Source organism: Triturus cristatus, chromosome 7 (genome assembly GCF_964204655.1).
Source record: "Triturus cristatus chromosome 7, aTriCri1.1, whole genome shotgun sequence".
NCBI classification, from domain to species: Eukaryota; Metazoa; Chordata; class Amphibia; order Caudata; family Salamandridae; genus Triturus; species Triturus cristatus.
Window position 1 is genome coordinate 1,574,655,819 of NC_140590.1, and position 19,534 is coordinate 1,574,675,352.

At 40.7% G+C, this 19,534-nt stretch overlaps 1 long non-coding RNA gene across 1 annotated transcript; it reads left to right on the plus strand.

Moving 5' to 3' along the window:
• The first annotated feature begins 226 nt into the window (after nucleotides 1-226).
• On the plus strand, nucleotides 227-6,249 carry LOC146812416 (uncharacterized). Its single transcript, XR_014966855.1, has 2 exons — nucleotides 227-476; nucleotides 5,497-6,249. It is a non-coding gene; the product is annotated as an uncharacterized LOC146812416 (long non-coding RNA).
• The last annotated feature ends 13,285 nt before the right edge of the window (nucleotides 6,250-19,534 follow it).

Here is a 19,534-nt window from a genome sequence, read left to right on the forward strand (position 1 = left end):
GTAATAATAATTAAAGAGAATAGATTGAAATGCCACTTGCAAACGAAAATGCTGCAATTCACAAGAAAACCATAAGGTGGCGATGTGATATTGAAACTTGTACCCAGATACTTATTATTTCTTTTCTCTCTTTCTTTTTTTTTAAAAACAGTTCGGTAATGTTATTTACGATGAATAAACCTCAACTGTCCGATGCTTCCTCTTTTCCGATGCTTCCTTGTATCCAGGGAGACGCTGTTGTTTTACTGGGTGCAACAAAATGGAGATTACGCAGCGCTGCCTTTGATTGTCTCGTAACGTGCTGCAACGTGATGACTCACCACTACGTCATACGACACTTGCGGTGGATCGAAGAGAGGGAGAGACAAAGACTGGAACATTCCCGCAGCTCAGGAGCAGCCTTGCGCCACTCAATGCATGAGCAAGAGAGTTTGAAAAAATGCAGAGATGGACGATGACCAGAATTCTATGTACGGGTGAGTTTACCAGTGCGTGCGCAAGAGTTTTTGAACAATGCTAAGTGTGTGATGAAGGCGGTTGGAGCCCCACCAACGTTAAAACAAGTCACAGTGTCACGATAAGGGGTTAAAAACACCGACCTTCCTCACAGTTCCTCAGTAGAGCCTCCAGATTTCTCTATTTCTCTAGCGCTGAAATTTCTCTAGTGTTGATTGTTATCTTCACACCAAACTCTCAACACGGGAGTGTAACTGGTTCACAAACACTGGTCTTTCTCTCGCGCTGAGGTTTTTCTCGTGCTGATTGCTCTCTTCACGTCAACCTCTCAACATAGCACTGTTAAAACCAAACAGAGTTAAAACCAAACAGCACGTTCCCAGCAAGTCTTTACTGCTCCTCTCAAAGTTGTGCTTTTCCTCAAAAATTGGAGGTTAAAACCATCAAATTAAATGATACTACAAACCGGAGAGGTAGATTCTCATTGCCAGGTGCAATTAAAACACCTTAAGGCAAAATTCAGAAGTAATATGGTAAGAAACGTTTTACAGAGCCCACATCGAAGCCTCCCAACCCTTCCAAAAAGACACAAAGGAAGAGGTGAGGCATGTGGCGAATGCTCACTTCTGAATATTAAAATAGAGGCACTCACATGAGTTGTAGAAGATTGTAGTTTTGAAGGGAATGTGTTGGTAGGCAAGTGATGTTGGGACTGGTCTTCTTCTAGCTGGAAACGCAGAGTTTGTTCACCACGCTCATCGCCAGTGTAAAATTAGATGAATAAATCCATGGAGAGTTCCAATGTTAAAAGTGGTAAATTTAATCCAGAGAATAAAAAGTCCCATCCATCTCCAACAAGTGCCAGATGCAACTAGCTCACCACATAACAGTACCATTCTATCTCCATGGTTCTAATCAAAAGGAAACATATAGGCACAGGGAGATTCACATAGAGGATGCAGAATAATATAAGAAACACTTACTAAGCACTATATTACAACTTGAAACTTCTTTGACTGCATATTAACTGTCCTACTAAGGCTTATAGGCCCTCTGACTTGCTACCTGCTGGATTTGGTTGACCAAAGTGGGCCGGGCTATTCGAACAGAATTTTATTTAAAAAATTCAACGTTTTCAAAAGTTTTCAAAGTAAACGTGGTTCTGGTTTGCATTTTGAATGAAAAGCAGTAATTTGTGATTTGCCTAATAAATTATATCTCTGGAACCCTCTTGTGGACTTTGTTTATTCTGATGTCCAAATATTCATAAAAATACGATCTATTTTTAGAAATTGGGTTTGAATACCCTTTGTGCCATATTTCTGTCTTATTCAATTGTTTTGTTACTTGTATATGCTTTGCACTTGTTCCTTTGTTAAAGCCTGGCTGCTTGAAGCCACATCTGCCTAGGGTTGAGCTAAGGTTTTAGAAACGAGCCTGAGTGGACCCAAGACAGGTTTGTGGATATATTACACAGTGAGGTTGCACAACCACTCTATATAACAAACCACATTTCCTCACTCTTCTTATCTAATATTCCTATAACCTACAGCACACTGAGAAGAGGCCACCTGCCTCCTTCATCCCAGCTGTCCTATGCATCATCTGTGCTAAAATAAAATAATCAAAAGGCAGCCAAAATTCAGTCCACCATCAAACAAACTTTATCAACAAGAGAATATGAAACGCTAAGGTAACCAACCTGGGCACCATATTCTTAACCACTCTTATTAGAAGGTACTTCAATATCGCTCTCTGTAAACAGGAATTACATCTCAGAGACTGAAACATACCTCATCGCAATCAACACGTCCCAAACCAAATTTCATCCAATAGCCCCATCTTACCTTTCATGCCAAGTCGCATGAGGGGTTTGTCATCTCTCAATTTGCCACTTATTTTCATTTGTCATTTTCAGTGTGGCTTCGTCCCAGGAAAATGTTGAGACAAACTTACCTACCTAACAATAGAGAAAAACTCCACCCATCCATGAATTACGGGCAACCTTGCATAGTCATATTGTTTGATCTCTCTTCTGCATTTAACATGTGGATTACACAGTGCGTTTTTACTCAACTGGCTGTACATGTCCAGATTTGCAGTACGGATGAAAATTGGTTTGCTTCCTTCCCTAACAACTGGCCTTAACAAGTCAAGCTCAGGACCTTCCTTTCAAAAACTTTCTCCTTCTTCAAATCCTATCATATTAGATTAAATCCAGCTACAGGTGGTTCCAGTGATCAATAATTAAACAGACCCTTTTAATTGGATCAATCATAAGATGTTTTGCCTTATCATCCAGTATGCCAACACCTTGAGGACATCCTTCCGAGCCCTTACTGAAATTTGAATTGAATTCAGATTTTACATCCATCTGCCAGTTCTATAAAGCGGGCAAAGGGGTCTTCCACAATTTACACCAACTAAGTGGTATTCTAGCCCTGCTGACAATCTCACATCAGTGCAAATGGCTCAGAATCACACTAGCTGTGTTTTTTGATAATGTGACAATTTACCCAAATCACCCCGGCCTTTTTTTTTATAAATATATTATATTGTGTCAAGCGTCAAATACAATGCAGGGCTCTGTAACCCAGAAGACTTCTGCCTTAGTGAAAGATACAGGATAATTGCGTTGATATTTAGAATAGACATTTTCAAAAAGAAACAGTAAAATATGAACTGTATAACACCCCCCGGTTGCACTATTGTAGCACTACATTTTAAGTGCCACGTTAATACCCACCTCCCCACACATAAAGTATCACTGAGTCGTTGGTCTATCACTCCACGATCTTGAATGATCATCACTGGATCAAGGCATCCACAGAGGGAATTGGTTTGAGGTAGAGACCTCTGTAGTCTGCCCATCGCCTCCAGATCTTGGGACAGTAGCGGCCGGTGGTGGGAGTGCTGCGGGGCGGGGCGGGGTGGAGCATGGTGGGGGGTAGTAAACTATCGAATACGGGCCAACAGAGGTAAGTAAATAAATAAATAAATAAAACGAATTTCGTTGCTCGCGCTGCATCGCATTTTGCAATGCTCAATGAAATTTGTTTTATTTATTTATTTGTTTACTTACCTCTGTTGGCCCGTATTCCATAGTTTACTACCCCCCACGCTGCTCCACCCTCGCCCCACCGCCCCGCCGCCCGCAGCACTCCCACCACCGGCCACTACTGTCTTGGGATGTTTTTGTGGGCAGCCCCTAGCCTTAAATATTGGAATCTCCAATCCCATACAAAAATCTAGGCCATTTTTCCATGCTGTCGAAGAAGGTGGGGCCACCGCTTTCCATTTCCGAGCAATATCTCTCTTAGCCAATGTAAGCCCCAATAACAACAAATGTCGTTTATAAACATTTCCCCCGACACCCTCCATTATATGTAGCAGTGCCAATTTCGGCGAAGAGAGGAGCTCCCACCCCAGCACCTCTGCAAGGCAGGCCAAACCCCCTCACCAGAATTTCGTGAGTGTCGTGCAATGCCAAATCGTATGGATGAGGGTTCCCTCCTCCCGGCCACATCGTAGGCAAGTTGGGGATGACACCAGGCCCGCCCTCCACAGCCCAGCCCTAGTATAGTAGACCCAATGTAGGTATTTAAATTGAATTAGGCGGTCGCATTGCGATTTCTGCCTCCCGCGGGAGGCCAGTGCCTCCGTCCAATCATCTCCAGCCAGTGGGCCGAGATCCCCTTCCCAAGCCTCTCTAAGTTTGTCTAATGTGGTGGGACTATTTGTCACCAAGGACTGATTCATTTTGGAGATTTTATGGTCTTTTAAGTCTCCCATGAAGACCTTGGCTTCAATGGGACTGAATTCGGGAAGGATCTCCAGTCCCGCAATACTGGGGGAAATGGCATGTCTAAATTGGAGGTATTTATAGAATTGGGTCTTTGGCATGTGATATTTCTGCTGGAGGTCCTGGAAAGATTTCAGGACTGTACCATGCATCACATCTACCAGGACGACCACCCCGGCCTTTTGACCTTCACCATGGCTACCAATAAAACAAAATGTGGCTAAGGCTACACGTGAGAGGGTCTTTTTAGGGAAGCAGTGTGGGACTGTGAGACAGGGAGGCCTGAATCAGCTCTTGGTACCTAAACACCCCACTCGAATAACTCAGCGAGACAGTGGACAATGAGAGAACAAAATACCTTCTTGGGCTGGGTTGAGGCTGGAGCAGTGGCGTAACAAAACTGGAGGGGGCCCCCCTGCACAGTACAGGGAGGGTCCCCCTCCGGACTTCTTCAGGAGCTGTCAGGCCAGGGTAAAGTGTTGAGGGGGTCCCCTGGAGCTCGGGGCCCCCCCGCACCGTGGGGGCTGTGGGGGCCTTTATTACGCCCCTGGGCTGGAGCCTGCAGCCTAGCCATACGAGTAGTCCATAGTACACTTGCATTGAGTGGCAGGCTGATAATAAATGGGAGAGTGGAAGACCGCTCACACCGGTGCATGAAGGTACACACCCGTAACACCTGATGTGGTGCATATGGCCTCAGCTAGGCTGGATGGAAGGACACCAAGAGTCACAATGCCGCAGGAGGTGCGATTGGCCCTCTCACTGCTCATCAGAACAGCCAACATCCTTAGCCTATAAAGAAACCAGCAGCCGAAAAGGGATTTAGCATAATTTACCTGCTTTTTCTTTCACACAAAGGAGTTTGGGAGATGGCCTGTTTAAACAGTAAGATTGAAGTGTACCTTAGGCGTGCAACATTGTATCCACAAGAGTGGCTGCATCAGGAGATGTCAGCATATTGTGTCTAGGAAACGTTTTGCTTCGTCCTAGTATGCGGTTGGGGTTGCTTGCAATGTTTTCCCTGGACCATGGTGAACGTCAGAATCCTGCAGCCGCTAAAATGCAAACCTTTGGGTATTTAGTTACTTTTGTTTGAAATATTGTTGCTTCCATTACAAAATGTGTTATATGCTTGTTCATAATCCTTATTTCCTTTGGCGCACTTTGCAGCTTGGTACCGCAAGAAAAGGAGTGGGGCTTAACTGAACTGTATGGACTTCCCCTTTCTCTCATTTCAGATCCTTCTTTGTCATGTCTACTGTGTCCCTATGCAGTAGATGTTCCCATCAACTCAATATCATGGAGTACGGTTCCTTCTGCCAGGGTCTGCGTCTCATCCTGCTCTCCCGTGGTGAAAATGTCTTGCAACATCTGAGGTTCTCACTCCCCACTAACCAAGGGCTCAACCCTCCTAACTAAGCTGTTCTACATGTACCAGCTGACGAGATACCGGGCCTATGGTCGGCATCACTTATCCTCCTTGGATCCTATGTGTAGAATAGAAGCAGCTGAGGGAGATAAACCTACGTACTCTGAAGTACCCAACCCTTATGGAAGACCCCCTTTATTAACCTGCCACCTGAAGAAGAATTTCTAAAACTGAGGAAAAGATTACATTTGTTCTTGTCTCTTGTTCCAGCAAGTCGCCAGATCCAGGATGCTCTGAAGCAACAGACATTGTTTCACCATGGACTAGCTTGAATGTGATATTTTTGGAACATGTTTTTTCCATCCCAATGACCTTTGTTGCTTTGAAGCAAGTGCAAAGTGGTATTGGGCACTATACAAAATAAAAAATTATGTCTGGAAGTCGACCCTGATATGAGAACTGCTTTGTTGGTAGAGAGACCATGCCACGTTTTCGAGAAAGTGATTAGTAACAGTTTCCTATGTTTCTATTTGACTATTTTAAGGAAGAACCAGATGTTGGATTTGTATGTTGTAGTCTCAGATATTCCAACACCAACAACAATAAAATCCCTCTCACACATGCTTTCAGTCACTTTGTAAGCTTCAATGGCTCAATGAACAATACATATGCCACTCTGCTCTTCTGCCTTGGCCTGTAGGTTTACAAATGCACACACACAGATGCAGGTTTCCTGTAGACTTCTGCATGTTTTTTGGAAAAGAGTCAGCATTTGCACTCAATATATCTCCTGAAACGCAACGTGTGCTATAAGAATAATGCAGTAAAGCTAATTAGGTATATCAAGAGATACAAAGTTTTCAACTGAATAATTTACAAGCAATTTGGGAGAATATATTACAGTATAGGAATATTAGTAATGGTTCACTAAGTATCATGTCAAACTACTAACAATAGAGAAGGGGTCTTCAAACGTAATAAGAGCTACTTATGTTCAATTAAAAACACTGAGGGATGCTAATATTAGTAGTGTTGTACAGGTGACCACATCAGGCAAGATTACTTTAGCGGCCGTCATATGCAAGGTTAGTAGCAGTGATCACCTTACCAGTAATGTAAAAAAAAAGGCTTTGTTAATTTGTAATGCCTCTACAAAGGTGAAACATGCTAGCTATAGCTGCAGTGCCCCTGTAGTAATTATTAATTAGTTTCCAAGCATGATTTATCACTCACAAAATCAGCTTTAAATATACTTTGGAAATACAGCCATTTTGTCTCCAAACATCATCTTATAAATTCTGAAAATACAAAATTTCCGTCTAGAATACACTTTTTTGGTATATTTTGTGCATTCTCTAATTTGCAAATCATCAAGCTTTTATGTTGTGATGTTTCTTAATGTATTTTTTTCTAATGCATGTCCAACCTACGTTAGGTTACCTGGAGATGTTGTGCCCTTGATTATGCTTTTGGTGTTAGTGTTCCGAATGGTAAATGCAGTCAAAGTCTATGAGAATTGGCCATGTGTAAAACCTATAGTGCAGGCTTCTCCAACGTGTAGCTCATGAGCTACTGGTAGATCTCTAGGTACTTGTAAATAGCACACCTAGGACACTCCACAGCTGGTCCCTTTTGGGAGCTGCAGACGGAAGCCTAGGACCCCCCACATCCCAGCCTGCTCCCCTGCTTGCACACATCGCTGGTGCAAGGGAGCCAGCATTGCTCCAACCCCACTGGAGCAGTTTTCTTTTGCTTCAGCGTGGTGGGAGCAATTCAAAGCATTTCCTGTCCGAGAGCTTTGTGCTCCCAACCCGTGGTAGAACTGTGCATTTTCCTCACTTGCAGGCAGGGAAGTAGATAGCATCCGGGGGGTTGGGGACCCCTGGACACTGTCACTGAGAGGCCCGGGGTATGGGGTCCCCAGGGCCACTGTATTGCTCAGGGATGAGGGGGTACGCGCCCCCTCCCATTTATTTAAAATACCGGCCCTGTGGGGATGGGGTCCCCTGGGCCTCCCCAGGCTCGTGGGGGGAGGCCGCACAGCCTCTCTCCCCCGTTTTAACATATCAAACCCAGGGATGGGGTCCCCACGGCCTATTGGAGGCTTGGAAAGGGAGGCCACGGGCCCTCTTCTATATACCAAAGTCAAATACCAGTACACTGTTCCAAGGGGAATCAGCCCCAGAGAAATTATCCCTAGCTGAATGCAGGTACCCTGAGAAGCATGTGCTTTTGCAGATGCGAAGACGGGGGGGGTAGGTGCTAGTAGGCATTGTCCAGTGGAGACAAGTCGCGCTCTGTGTTGGTGTCCTCACATCCGGATAGGTTGATTTGTCCTAAAAGTCAGGAGAATTATTCTAAACCGAGCGCTTTATTAGTAAAGTGCTCGACAGTGGTGGTAAGATGCCAGCTGGCACCTTATCACCCATGCACAGAGTGGGGCTTTGATTTATAGAGCTCCTCACTCTACCGAGAAGATTAGATCACTTTATATAGTGTTGGTCCTGATGAAATGCCACTAGATCGCTCCTCGACTACCTTAGGCATGAAACATGTTGTCCTATAACTTAGACCCACGCTTACTAGCCAGTCCATAGGTGACGGATTTACACTCGGAGGGACAGGGACCATTACATCTAAGTTTCTCTGCCTTTCTTTTTAAGCTCAACATCATCCAGAGATATCACAATAAATATTTTGACTGCATCTCGTTGACAGTTGATTTTAATTTTACACCATTCATCAATCTTCTCACATTGTAGGACACACCATTCATTGTCTTATTGTGCTCAATCAGTGTATTTATTAAAAGATCTTTGACAAACAGCCCTCTCACGGGGCCCACTAGGCATTACAGGGCCGACCTAGCGAAGAGTACCACCCAATGATGAAGCATTTTACTGTCGGGTGAGTAAGGGCAACTGTTCCCAAAAGAACATGCTTCTCAGGGTACCTGCATTCAGCTATGGAAAATTTCTCTCGGGCTGGACTGAATACTGGTATTTGACTTTGGTTGTTTGGGGAGAGTATATTCTGGACCGATAATCTCCCCGCCCTCTTTTGTGATATACTACATCAATATACACAATGCTTCCCCCACCCTAGGCCCTGGCCCACCCGGGATGGGGGAGTTGAAAGGCACGGGCTTTTTAAAAAGAATTTGCAGCGGATTTGTGGATCCTCCGTGAATTTGCTGCAATTTCTATTTTAAATAACATTTTGGGCCCCAGGCCTAGTTGGTCAGGGCATCCCCAAACTGCCCCCTATGTCTTTTTAATTTTGTTGCATTTTTTTATTTAGACTCTGGACTGAGTCCTGAGCCACCACTTCCTGGTTGAGGTGGTGGTAGCAAATTAGATCTCAGCATGAGATCTGTCAGCTCTGTGGTTCCTCCACAGTGTGAAATGTACAACTTTTCTGAGCATTTATTGCTCAAAAACTACTGAACAGATTTACACCCAATCACAAAAATCACTCTTTCTGGACCAAGATCTAGCTTTCTGCTAAATTTGGTGTAAATCCGTTCAACAGTTTGGGCTGTAGCTGTGTCTAAAGTTCCTATTGAAAAATGATTGGAGAACATGCGTTTTAGGACCCCCCTTTTTCTTGACCTCCGCTTGATGGATTGCCCTGAATTTTCCATGCGCAAACTAGTCAAAGAGTAGTACTTTGTTTTTAGGTTTAGTGGAGATTCATCAAACGGTGCCAATATATATATATATATATATATATATATATATATATATATATCAATTCAATGGTCCTGGATCCCTTGAAGCATACTCCACAAGTCTCACAGGTACAGACCACAACAGTGCGCCGTATAAATTTTCAACGTGCTTAATTTATTCTTCCATTTGCCAGCATGACGCGTTTCGGCTGTGAACACACAGCCTTGAGCACAATATATATATATATATTATCTACTGGCCAGTAGATAGTTATAGTTACAACCTAGTTTCCATAGGAAATCTCAAAATTCTATTTTGAATAACTTTGGCGCCGGTTGACGAATCCTCGTGAAATTTTCAAAACAAATGGGGCGCTCCGTTCAGCTCCTACCCTGAAAGTCCCGGGGTGATTCGTCAAGCGGGGGCCGAGAAAAAGGGGGGGTCCCAAAATGCGTTTTCCCCATGCATTTTTCCATAGGACCTTTAGCCGCAGCTACAGCCTGAACGGCTGAACAGAATTACGTGAAATTTGGCAGAGAGGTAGCCATAGGGTCAAGGAAGTGCCTTTTGCAGGTCAGGTGTAAATCTGTTCAGTATTTCCTGTGAAAATAGCATTTAAAAGCATATCAATATCTATACGCGCGCACCGTGCGCGCACCCTGCCGTGCGGAGCGCAATTCTGATTGGTTGTTAGATGTCGGTAAACATTCGAATCGGTCGAAACCAGGAAGTATCGGCCGCCATTTTGTCTCTCGCAGTCTGAGGGGGTGAAAAAAAAGGTGGAGAACGTGAAAAGGGGGCAGAGTGGACAGTTCCTCACCCCCTAGCCTTGGTCAGGGTGTCACAGAAGGACCCCCAAGGGAGAAAAAAACATTTTTTTTTTTTTTTAAATTCGCGAGGTGCACGCACTGCGCGCGCACGGAAGCGCACCGAGCACCCACAGCGCGCGCACGGTGCGGGAAGCGCACGGTGCGCGCACGGTGAAATACCTGAAAAAAAAAATGTATAAATACATAACTTAGCATTTAAAAAACCGTACAAATTCTCTGAAAAAACCATAGGTTTCACACACGTTATAGTTACGAATTAGCATTTAAAAAACCTTGCAAATTCACTTAAAAAACCATAGGTTTCACACATGTTATAGTTAGCTGGACATTTAACTCGTAAAAAAACTATGAAATTCCCCCGTTATAGTTAGTGCAGGCAACTATAACTCACGCGACCGCAATCCTCTGCTGATGACGTCAGATATTACATCACTGATGACATATGTGTCTTTATGAAAAATAAATATTTGTAATATATGTATAGCTAAAGATTAATGGAAGAAGACAAGGTGTAAATAAGTGTCTAAATACAGTGATGTAATATCTGACGTCATCAGCAGAGGATTGCGGTCGCGTGAGTTATAGTTGCCTGCACTAACTATAACGGGGGAATTTCATTGGTTTTTTACGAGTGAAATGTCCAGCTAACTATAACATGTGTGAAACCTATGGTTTTTTAAGTGAATTTGCAAGGTTTTTTAAATGCTAATTCGTAACTATAACGTGTGTGAAACCTATGGTTTTTTCAGTGAATATATATATATATATATATATATATATATATATATATATATATATATATATCTTGCGATTTCCACAGCGTCTTTGCTTTCTTCCCAGCAACACAGGGACACGGACCACAGAATAGTGCCAATTATCGTTTTTATTCAGATGCCACCATAACGCGTTTCAATTCCTACGAGTCTTGTTCACATGGTGAATATATATATATATATATATATATATATATATATATATATATATATATACACATACATACATTATCTACTGGCGGTCGCCAGTAGATAGTTATAGTTAGGACCTATTTTCCATAGGAAATCCGCAACATTCTATTGGGAATAACTTTGGCACCGGTTGACGAATCTTCGCGAAATTTTCCAAACTTTTGGCCAGCTCCGCTCCACTTCTACCCTGAAAGTTTTGTGGTGATTCGTCAAGCGGGGGCCGAGAAAAAAGGGGGGTCCCAAAACACGTTTTCCCCATGCAATTTCCCATAAGATCTGTTGTCGCAGCTACAGCCCGAACCGCTGAACGGAATGACACCAAATTTGGCAAAGAGGTAGTCCTCAGTTCAGACTCGTGCCTTTTGCATAAATGGTGTGAATCTGTTCAGTAGTTCCTGAGAAAATTAGAATTAAAAGTACATAAATATCTATGGCCGGGGAGGATCCGCGAACCCTACACGCACCGTAAGCACACCCTCCCCGAACCGAGCGCGCACCCTCCCGATCGCGTGCTGAATGCTAATTGGCTGTCGAGTGTCTCTCTACATTCCAAACCAGGAACTGTTGGTGGCCATTTTCTGCCTCAGTAGAAGCGAGGCTGAAGAAGCAAGGGGAATAAGTGTGTAAAACATATAAAGGGGGCAGAGTGGAAATTCTCTGACCTTCTAGACGTGCTTAGGGGGTCCCGGAAGGATCCCCTGGGGCCCCCTTTAAAAAAAAAAAAAAAAACGGCAAAATACGCGCAGGGTGCGCGCATCCTATCGCGTTGGGTGCATGGTTCCTCTCGCGTTGGGTGCGCGGATCTAAAAACATGGAAAAAAAATATATAAAATAAAGTTTTGAACATATAGTTAAAAAAATATTTTGAAAAATATAAAAAAATATGTTTGAAAAACCCTTTAAGTTCAAATAATAATTTTTAATTTTTAAAAGAATTAATTGAAAAAATAAGTTTGAAACATGGTGATAAAAAAGTATTTTAAAAAAAATGTAATTAATGAAATTGACACACTGAATTTGAAAAATATACAAATCCAATCAAAATCATTAAACATGATATCTTTAGAGATAAGTTATAGATAGGAATTAGCATTTAAAAAACCTTTGAAATTCACTGAAAAAACTATAGTTTTCATGCACGTTATAGTTAGGAATTGGCATTTAAAAAACCTTTGAAATTCACTGAAAAAAACCAAAGGTTTCAGGGCCGTTATAGTTAGGAATTGGCATTTAAAAAACCTTAGAAATTCACTGAAAAAACCATAGGTTTCAGGGGCGTTATAGTTAGCTGGACATTTCCCTCGTACAAAACCCTAGAAATTCCCATGTTATAGTTAGTTCAGCTAACTATAACTCGCGCCCCCGCAATGCACTGCTGATGACGTCACATATTACATCACTCATGACATGGTCAGTGACATCACTGATGACATCACTGATGACATCTCAAATGACATCACTGATGACATCACTGATGACATCATCCATGTGATAAATTAGTGCATCTTCTCATACCCTAATATAACCTTTGATACACCGACTCAAAATTTCAGACGGCCATTTTGAAAACCATAGATACTCCAATACCAATAACTACATACCCACTCATTAACTCTTAGGTCTACATACACCTCCACTCACTCACCTGTACAGTCCTGAATTTACGTCGTGTGGCATGTAACTTCATAAGTTTCAATTTCCTTACATAAAGGAATAAATCAATTCTAATATCAATGTAATTCCAATCTGTGACAGGACAAAATGATAGTCCGAGTTTAAGGAGTGACTTTTCTTCAATGGATACACGGGAATAGATCTCGTCCTCAAACATACCAGGGGCGGAGACAGGGACAAACAGCTGAGGATCTTAAAATCAAGATTTATCATTGATCTTAATACCAGAATACCATTGGGCCTGAATGCAGGGGAGGAGTTAGCCACGCATATAGGGGTACAGTTTGTTTCACCCTGATACTGAAATCCACTGTTCCTATCTTTCAGGTTTCTCCTATGATGAAATGATTATACATTGATTTTAAATTACACTGCATATATATTAGTTTTGTATGTCACAGACAAACCAGGGCTGTATCTTTATGGGATCTGCTATTGCAATAGGGATGTTTAAAAAGGGTAATATTACATAAGTTGATATGCTTTAATGATATAATACTAATATCATGGGGACATTTGTCCCGTTTGAATTAAGATCAAAGGAGTTTGATCTATCTCCTTATTTTGTGTCCCCAATTTGCATAGTCCTCTTATTTGCCATCCTTGGTAATTGTATATATATTGAGAGATATTTTTACCTTTTATCACTATTATTATTTGACAGTAGGTGTGGTTTTTACACAATTTCACTTTTGTATTCAATGACATTGGAATGTATTATTTACACCTTGCTTAGCGTCCATGACATCATTTGAAATTACAATGTGGATATACTTTTTGTGGCCATTTAGTAATTTACATCTTTACATCTCATGAATTATAATCATGTTTTTTGATGCATTGACAATGTGGCTGTATCTTCGGTGGCCATTTAGTGATTAGCAGTTCATGAATTATAATTATGTTCCTTGACGCATTGACACTGTATATAGAATGTAAATAGTTGATTATCGGATTTCTTATTTATGATTATTCTCCATTTGGAGTTGATGGGTGCTAAGTTGCGGAAAGATCAAATTGTTCCGCTACATTTTGTAATGTATCAACATCGTTGCTCCTGTATATCGTGTTTCAGGGCAATGGACAACCAGAGTGTATGCTATGCGCCGTTACAGAAGCAATGAAATGTTCTTTGTTATTTATGGTATTCATTTCACTAATTTTGATGCCACTGTAAATTCAGTACACTTTTGTTTATATAAACTGGTATTTGTGATTTAAAACAATGTAAGTGATTAATGCCACGAAGTATTTCCTCTCTGTCTAATATGACGTATGCGGATGTATGATGCAATTCTTCCGATGCCTTTTGAACTTGACAAAGGCCATTTCGGCTGAAACGCGTTGTTCGGTTTGTTTTTTTCACTCGGAAATAAATTACTGGTGCTTATTTGGCGTGCCGCCTTTTCCTTTCTTCTGGCTTGGATTTTCTACACATTCCTGGAGGTGCAGTCAAACCCGGCAGGCACCGACACTTTATGGGCAGGCTATCGGCATTTGTGACAGCATTTGGAAATTCATATATATATATATATATATATTTTACACAAAGTTTAGCCGCACACATCAATCCTTGGTTTTTCAGATGTTTATTTATCAAAACAGAGCCAGTCTGTCAACCGACGCGTTTCGGCTTTGCAGCCTTTGTCACGGTTGGGAAACATTACTTTCATCATCTGTTTTATAATCACACTAATTAAGAAACAACCCCATTGCCTTCTGGGAATTGTAGTTTTTCGATGTTCCAATGACAGTTACAACAATATTATCATTATTTTAAGCTGTCTACATTTTAAATTTATGGCATTTGCTTGTATATTCATACTGATTAGTGTCTTTTGATCATTTTGAGAGTTCAAGTTTTTGTATAGTACATTTTTCATGCAGTTGAGTCACTGTCTCTCACTCGTGATCTATCATTGTTGGATTAGTATCCAGTCGCTTACTGCCATATATGGGAATAATAACTTGTACTGATTCTTAATTCTTTCAGTCTCTAGTTGTCTCTGTTTCTGCTTCACAGATGAATGTACATCTCTTCATCATTGTTCAATCCTTTCGGAGTCTTTGTACGTAGCCGTATTATATATTTTGACTCCAACTGGCGCTGTTTCTTTTTTCTATCTCCTGCTCTTAAATTTGATGGTATTGTATCCAGTCCGAAGTATTCCATCTTCCTCCAATCACTGTTTTGACATTTGCTGAGATGTTTTGCTGTTGCATAGTTGATGTCTTTGTTCTTCACCGCTCTGATATGTTCTAATATTCTTTTCTTGAGCATACATGTGGTGCTTCCAATGTATTTTTTGCCGCATGCACATTGGATTACATATACAACATATTGTGTTGTGCAGGTAATTCTTTGTTTTATTATTATTTTTCTGCCTTCCGGATCATAGATCTCTTTTTTGTTTATGGCAATTTTGCATGCTTTGCAATTTGAACATCTTTTGAACCCCATTTGTTGCTGTGTTAACCATGTTTCTTTTGCTGATGTTGTGAAATGGCTTCGCACAATTTGATCTTTAATCGAACTTGCTTTTCTGTAGGTGACTTTAGGTTTCATCCCGATTGATTTTCCAATGTCGTTGTCTTGTATTAGCAGATGCCAATATTTTTGAACAATTCTAGTAATTTTTGTGCTTTCCTTACTATATGTCAGGATGAGTCTTGGTGCTTTTTCATTTTGTTCACTTCTTAATACATTATTTTCTCCTTCGTGTGTCTCCTCTGTTGTTCTCATTTGTTGGTTTTCATCTGTCTTGGACATTAAGATTTCATCATGTGTTCTTGATTCCACTTTCTCTTTAGCTTTGTTTAAAATTCTCGGTCTGTATCCTCGCTTTTTTAGCCTCTCAGCACTTGCTTGTATTTCAGTGGTTGCATCAGATTCTTTTGAGCAATTTCTTTTGATCCTCACAAATTCCCCATAGGGGATGCTGTTGATGAGCGGTTGGGGATGGAAACTTTTGGCATGTAATATGCTATTTGTAGCTGTTATCTTCCTGTGTAAGGTAGTTTGTATTTTTCCTTCATCTATATACACAGTGGTATCTAGGAAGTTGATCCTGGTCTTGCTCATTGTACATGTGAAGGATAATCCAATTTGATTTTCATTCAGTGTATTAAAATATTGTTTAAATTCTTCCTTCTTTCCATCCCAAATAATGAATAAATCATCTATAAATCGTACCCATAGTACTATTTTTTCTAATGATAGATGATTGTCAGGGCCCCAGGCTATTTCCTTCTCCCACCATCCCATCGTAAGGTTGGCAAAATTTGGGGAAAAGGAAATGCCCATGGCAGTGCCACAGAGTTGTTGATATAGTTCATTGTCAAATAGAAATATATTGTTGCTGAGACATGTTTTGATCATTGTTAATAGCATGGCTGAATGTTGAAGTTCTGTAATTTTCCTTTGTTTTAAAAAGTAGGCGCATGCTTGTAATCCTATGTTGTGCTGGATAGAAGTGTATAATGATACAACATCAATAGTGGCCATGATGAAATTTGGGTTCCAAGTAATGTTAGCAAGTATTTTAAAAAAATCTCCCGTGTCCTTTATGTAAGAACTCAGATTTTTTACAATGGGTGCTAGGAAATGGTCAACGTAGGTTGACATGTTTTCATATAAAGAGTCACAGGATGATACGATTGGCCTGCCTGGAGGGTTGGATAAAGTTTTATGAATTTTTGGCAAAAAGTAGATGGTTGGTATGGTTGGGAATTCTTTAAACAGATATTGTTGTTCCTCATCGTTAATTAGATTTTGTGATCGCCATTCATTTAGATTTTTTCTCAGGTCTACAATCATTTTATTGATAGGATTTGAAGTTAGTTTTTTGTATTTTGTATTGTCGTTCAATTGTTTATGAGCTTCTTTAATATAGTCCGATGTGTTTTGAATGACTATATTTCCCCCTTTGTCAGCTGGTTTTATTATTATTAAGGGATTATTTTTTAGATTTGTTAATGCTTGATTTTCCTTTCTCGTAAGATTTTCATTTTTGTTTTCATTTCTTGTTTTTTGAATTCCTTCTAGTTCCTTCATGGCTGCTTCCGAGAATAAATCGATCTTATTTCCGGGTGTTAGTTGAGGGCAATGTTTAGATTTATTTCTGAGTCCACTTCTTACATACTGAGAGGTCTCTATTCCCAGTTCTTCCAGAATTTGATTTTCTGTGTATTCCTCCTCATCCAAGTTGTGTTCTAGATCAAAGAGATTTTTTATGTCTTGTATTTGATCTATAGTTATTTCAGAGCTTGTTGTTGTGCTTCTCTCAAAGCTTGCTGCTGTATTTCCATCTGCCGTTTCCTTAATTTTTCCAGCATGTATTTTAGCTAGTTTTAGTTTTCGTACATATTTGTATATGTCGATTTTTGTATCTGTATAATTTAGATGTCTTTCAGGGCAGAATGAGAGTCCTTTGTTTAATACTGCGTGTTCATCTTTTGATAGGGTGTAGCTTGAGAGGTTCACTATTAGATTTTTTTCCTCTTTCGTTGTATTTGTTTCTTCTATTTCTTGAAGGTTCTGATCCTTAGAGGATATTTTCTCCCTTCGGATAGATCTTCTTGTCTTTCTGGTGCTGGGGTAGATTTTGTACTGCCTCTGCCACGCCCTCTGCCTCTTCCTCGGCCCCGATTTCTCGACAGGCTCTGGTCTAGGTTTACCAAACGCATTTCTTCTAAAAAATCAGTCTTCTTTGTCGTATCTGATTTCGTTGCTGCTTCATTCTCACTAATGTCTGATTCACTAGTTGTATCTGTTGTCTTACGCAGATTGGTTTGATAGTTTAACTTTAGGTTATCAAAGCGTTTGGCAAACGTGAGAATTTTTCCTTGCTTGTAGTCATTTTCATCTCTTATGAACTTCCTGTGTTTGCGTTCCTGCACCTCATCCTCATATTTTTCTAGTCGTGTTTCCATTTCTTTACGCAATTTGGTTACTTCATCTTTGTTTAATGTTTCTATTTTATTTTCCAATTCCTTAATCTGAGCATGTGCTGCTTCCAAGTCCATTTCAGCATATTTAATGAGGATTCGTAGCATATTTTTAGAACATTCCATATTGTTTTGACCCCATTCTTCCAACATCTCCGTTCTTGTATCTGGATGTGTTAGTAATGTGAATATCCGTAAACCCCTCGGAATTCTGTCTATTTCGAGATATTTATTTAGGGCCATGATTTCCCAGCTTTTGCTGATTTCTTTCTTGTATTGTTTTTCTAATTGTAAGAAGAGATATTTGGGAGAGGAATTCTCATCGCGTTGTTTTTCCGTTCTGCCAGTTGCTTCAGTGCACTCACTCGTGATCGGCTGAAACATTGTTGCAAGTTTCTGAGCTCGCTTCGCTTTGCGTGCCTCCATTGCTCGCGTATCTGTACTTATATTTATCCCCCAAGTTTTCGTAGTATTTCTCGTTATTAGTCGTTTGGCTTTCTGCTTTTAATCTTTTCATACAGCCAGGATTGATACTTTGGGGAGAAAGTCGCGTATCTAGCTTGTTGCTGTACTGCGGGTTTCCTTTGATTCCCCGTCAAGTCGCTTCGAGCGAGGGACAATTTAAACGCTTTATGGCTTCACTCACCTCACGGGGAGACTCCTGTCCGGGTGGGGCTGGTCCGTTCAGCGCTCTACCAGGTGAGTCTTTGGTTTTTCTTCCACGTTTACTTCACGTTCTCTCGCTTGGGTGCTTCTGGCTGAATATTGGATCCACATCAATTTGGCCCTGGGTCCGGCCCGTAGCCTGCACCCGCTGCTGTGTGATCTGGCGTTCTGACCCCATTGATGTGGATATATATATATATATATATATATATATATATATATATATATATATATATATATATATATATATATATATATATATATATTGGGCTGGTGGGAGAGGCAGGTGGCCTGGGCCGATACATACAATCACTGGACTAAAAGTATCATCTTATGGTACAGATATATAGATGACTTGTTTATCTTATGGAAGGGACCTAAAAGAGAGACAGAAAAATATATTGCAGCATTGAACAATAACACCCTGAATCTCCATCTGAGTGGACAACTCAGTACGCAACAAGTTCCCTTTTTAGATCTTAAGGTCTTTGTCCAAGATGGGAGAATTTGTACAACTCTCTTTAGAAAGGAGACTGCAGGGAACTCGGTACTGGAAGCGCACAGTAGTCATCAAAGATCACTGAAAAATAGTATTCCTTACGGAGAACTATTGCGCCTGAAAAGAAACTGTTCTTGTGATGTGGACTTCCAGTATGAGGCATCTGCTGCAATTGAAAGATTTAAATCACGAGGTTATTGTTCTGATCTACTAATGAAAACCTTAATTAAAGTCAATAGAATTTCCAGGCAATCTCTATTGGGTACCCAACGTGTAAGGGAAAAGACAGAACAAGACACTTGTAGGTTTATCACAACTTTTTCTAATGAGACTGATGCTTTGAGAAAGATCCTTTGTCGGAATTGGCACATTCTGAAATCAGATGGAGTTATTGGCGATTCCCTACCAGCGTATCCACAAATAACATTTAGGAGGAGTAAATCCCTAAAAGATAAACTGGTTCAGAGCCATTATGAACCTACACCGTTCATTCAATGAATCAGTAATTTAACCGGCTTAAATGCGAGGCATGTAGGTACAGTACAGTAAAAAAGTGTTAACATATAATGTTCCTGGAATGAAGAAACCAAGATATATTAATAAATTCTTAACATGCAACACTCCATTTTGCGTACACTGTCTTACATGTCCCTGC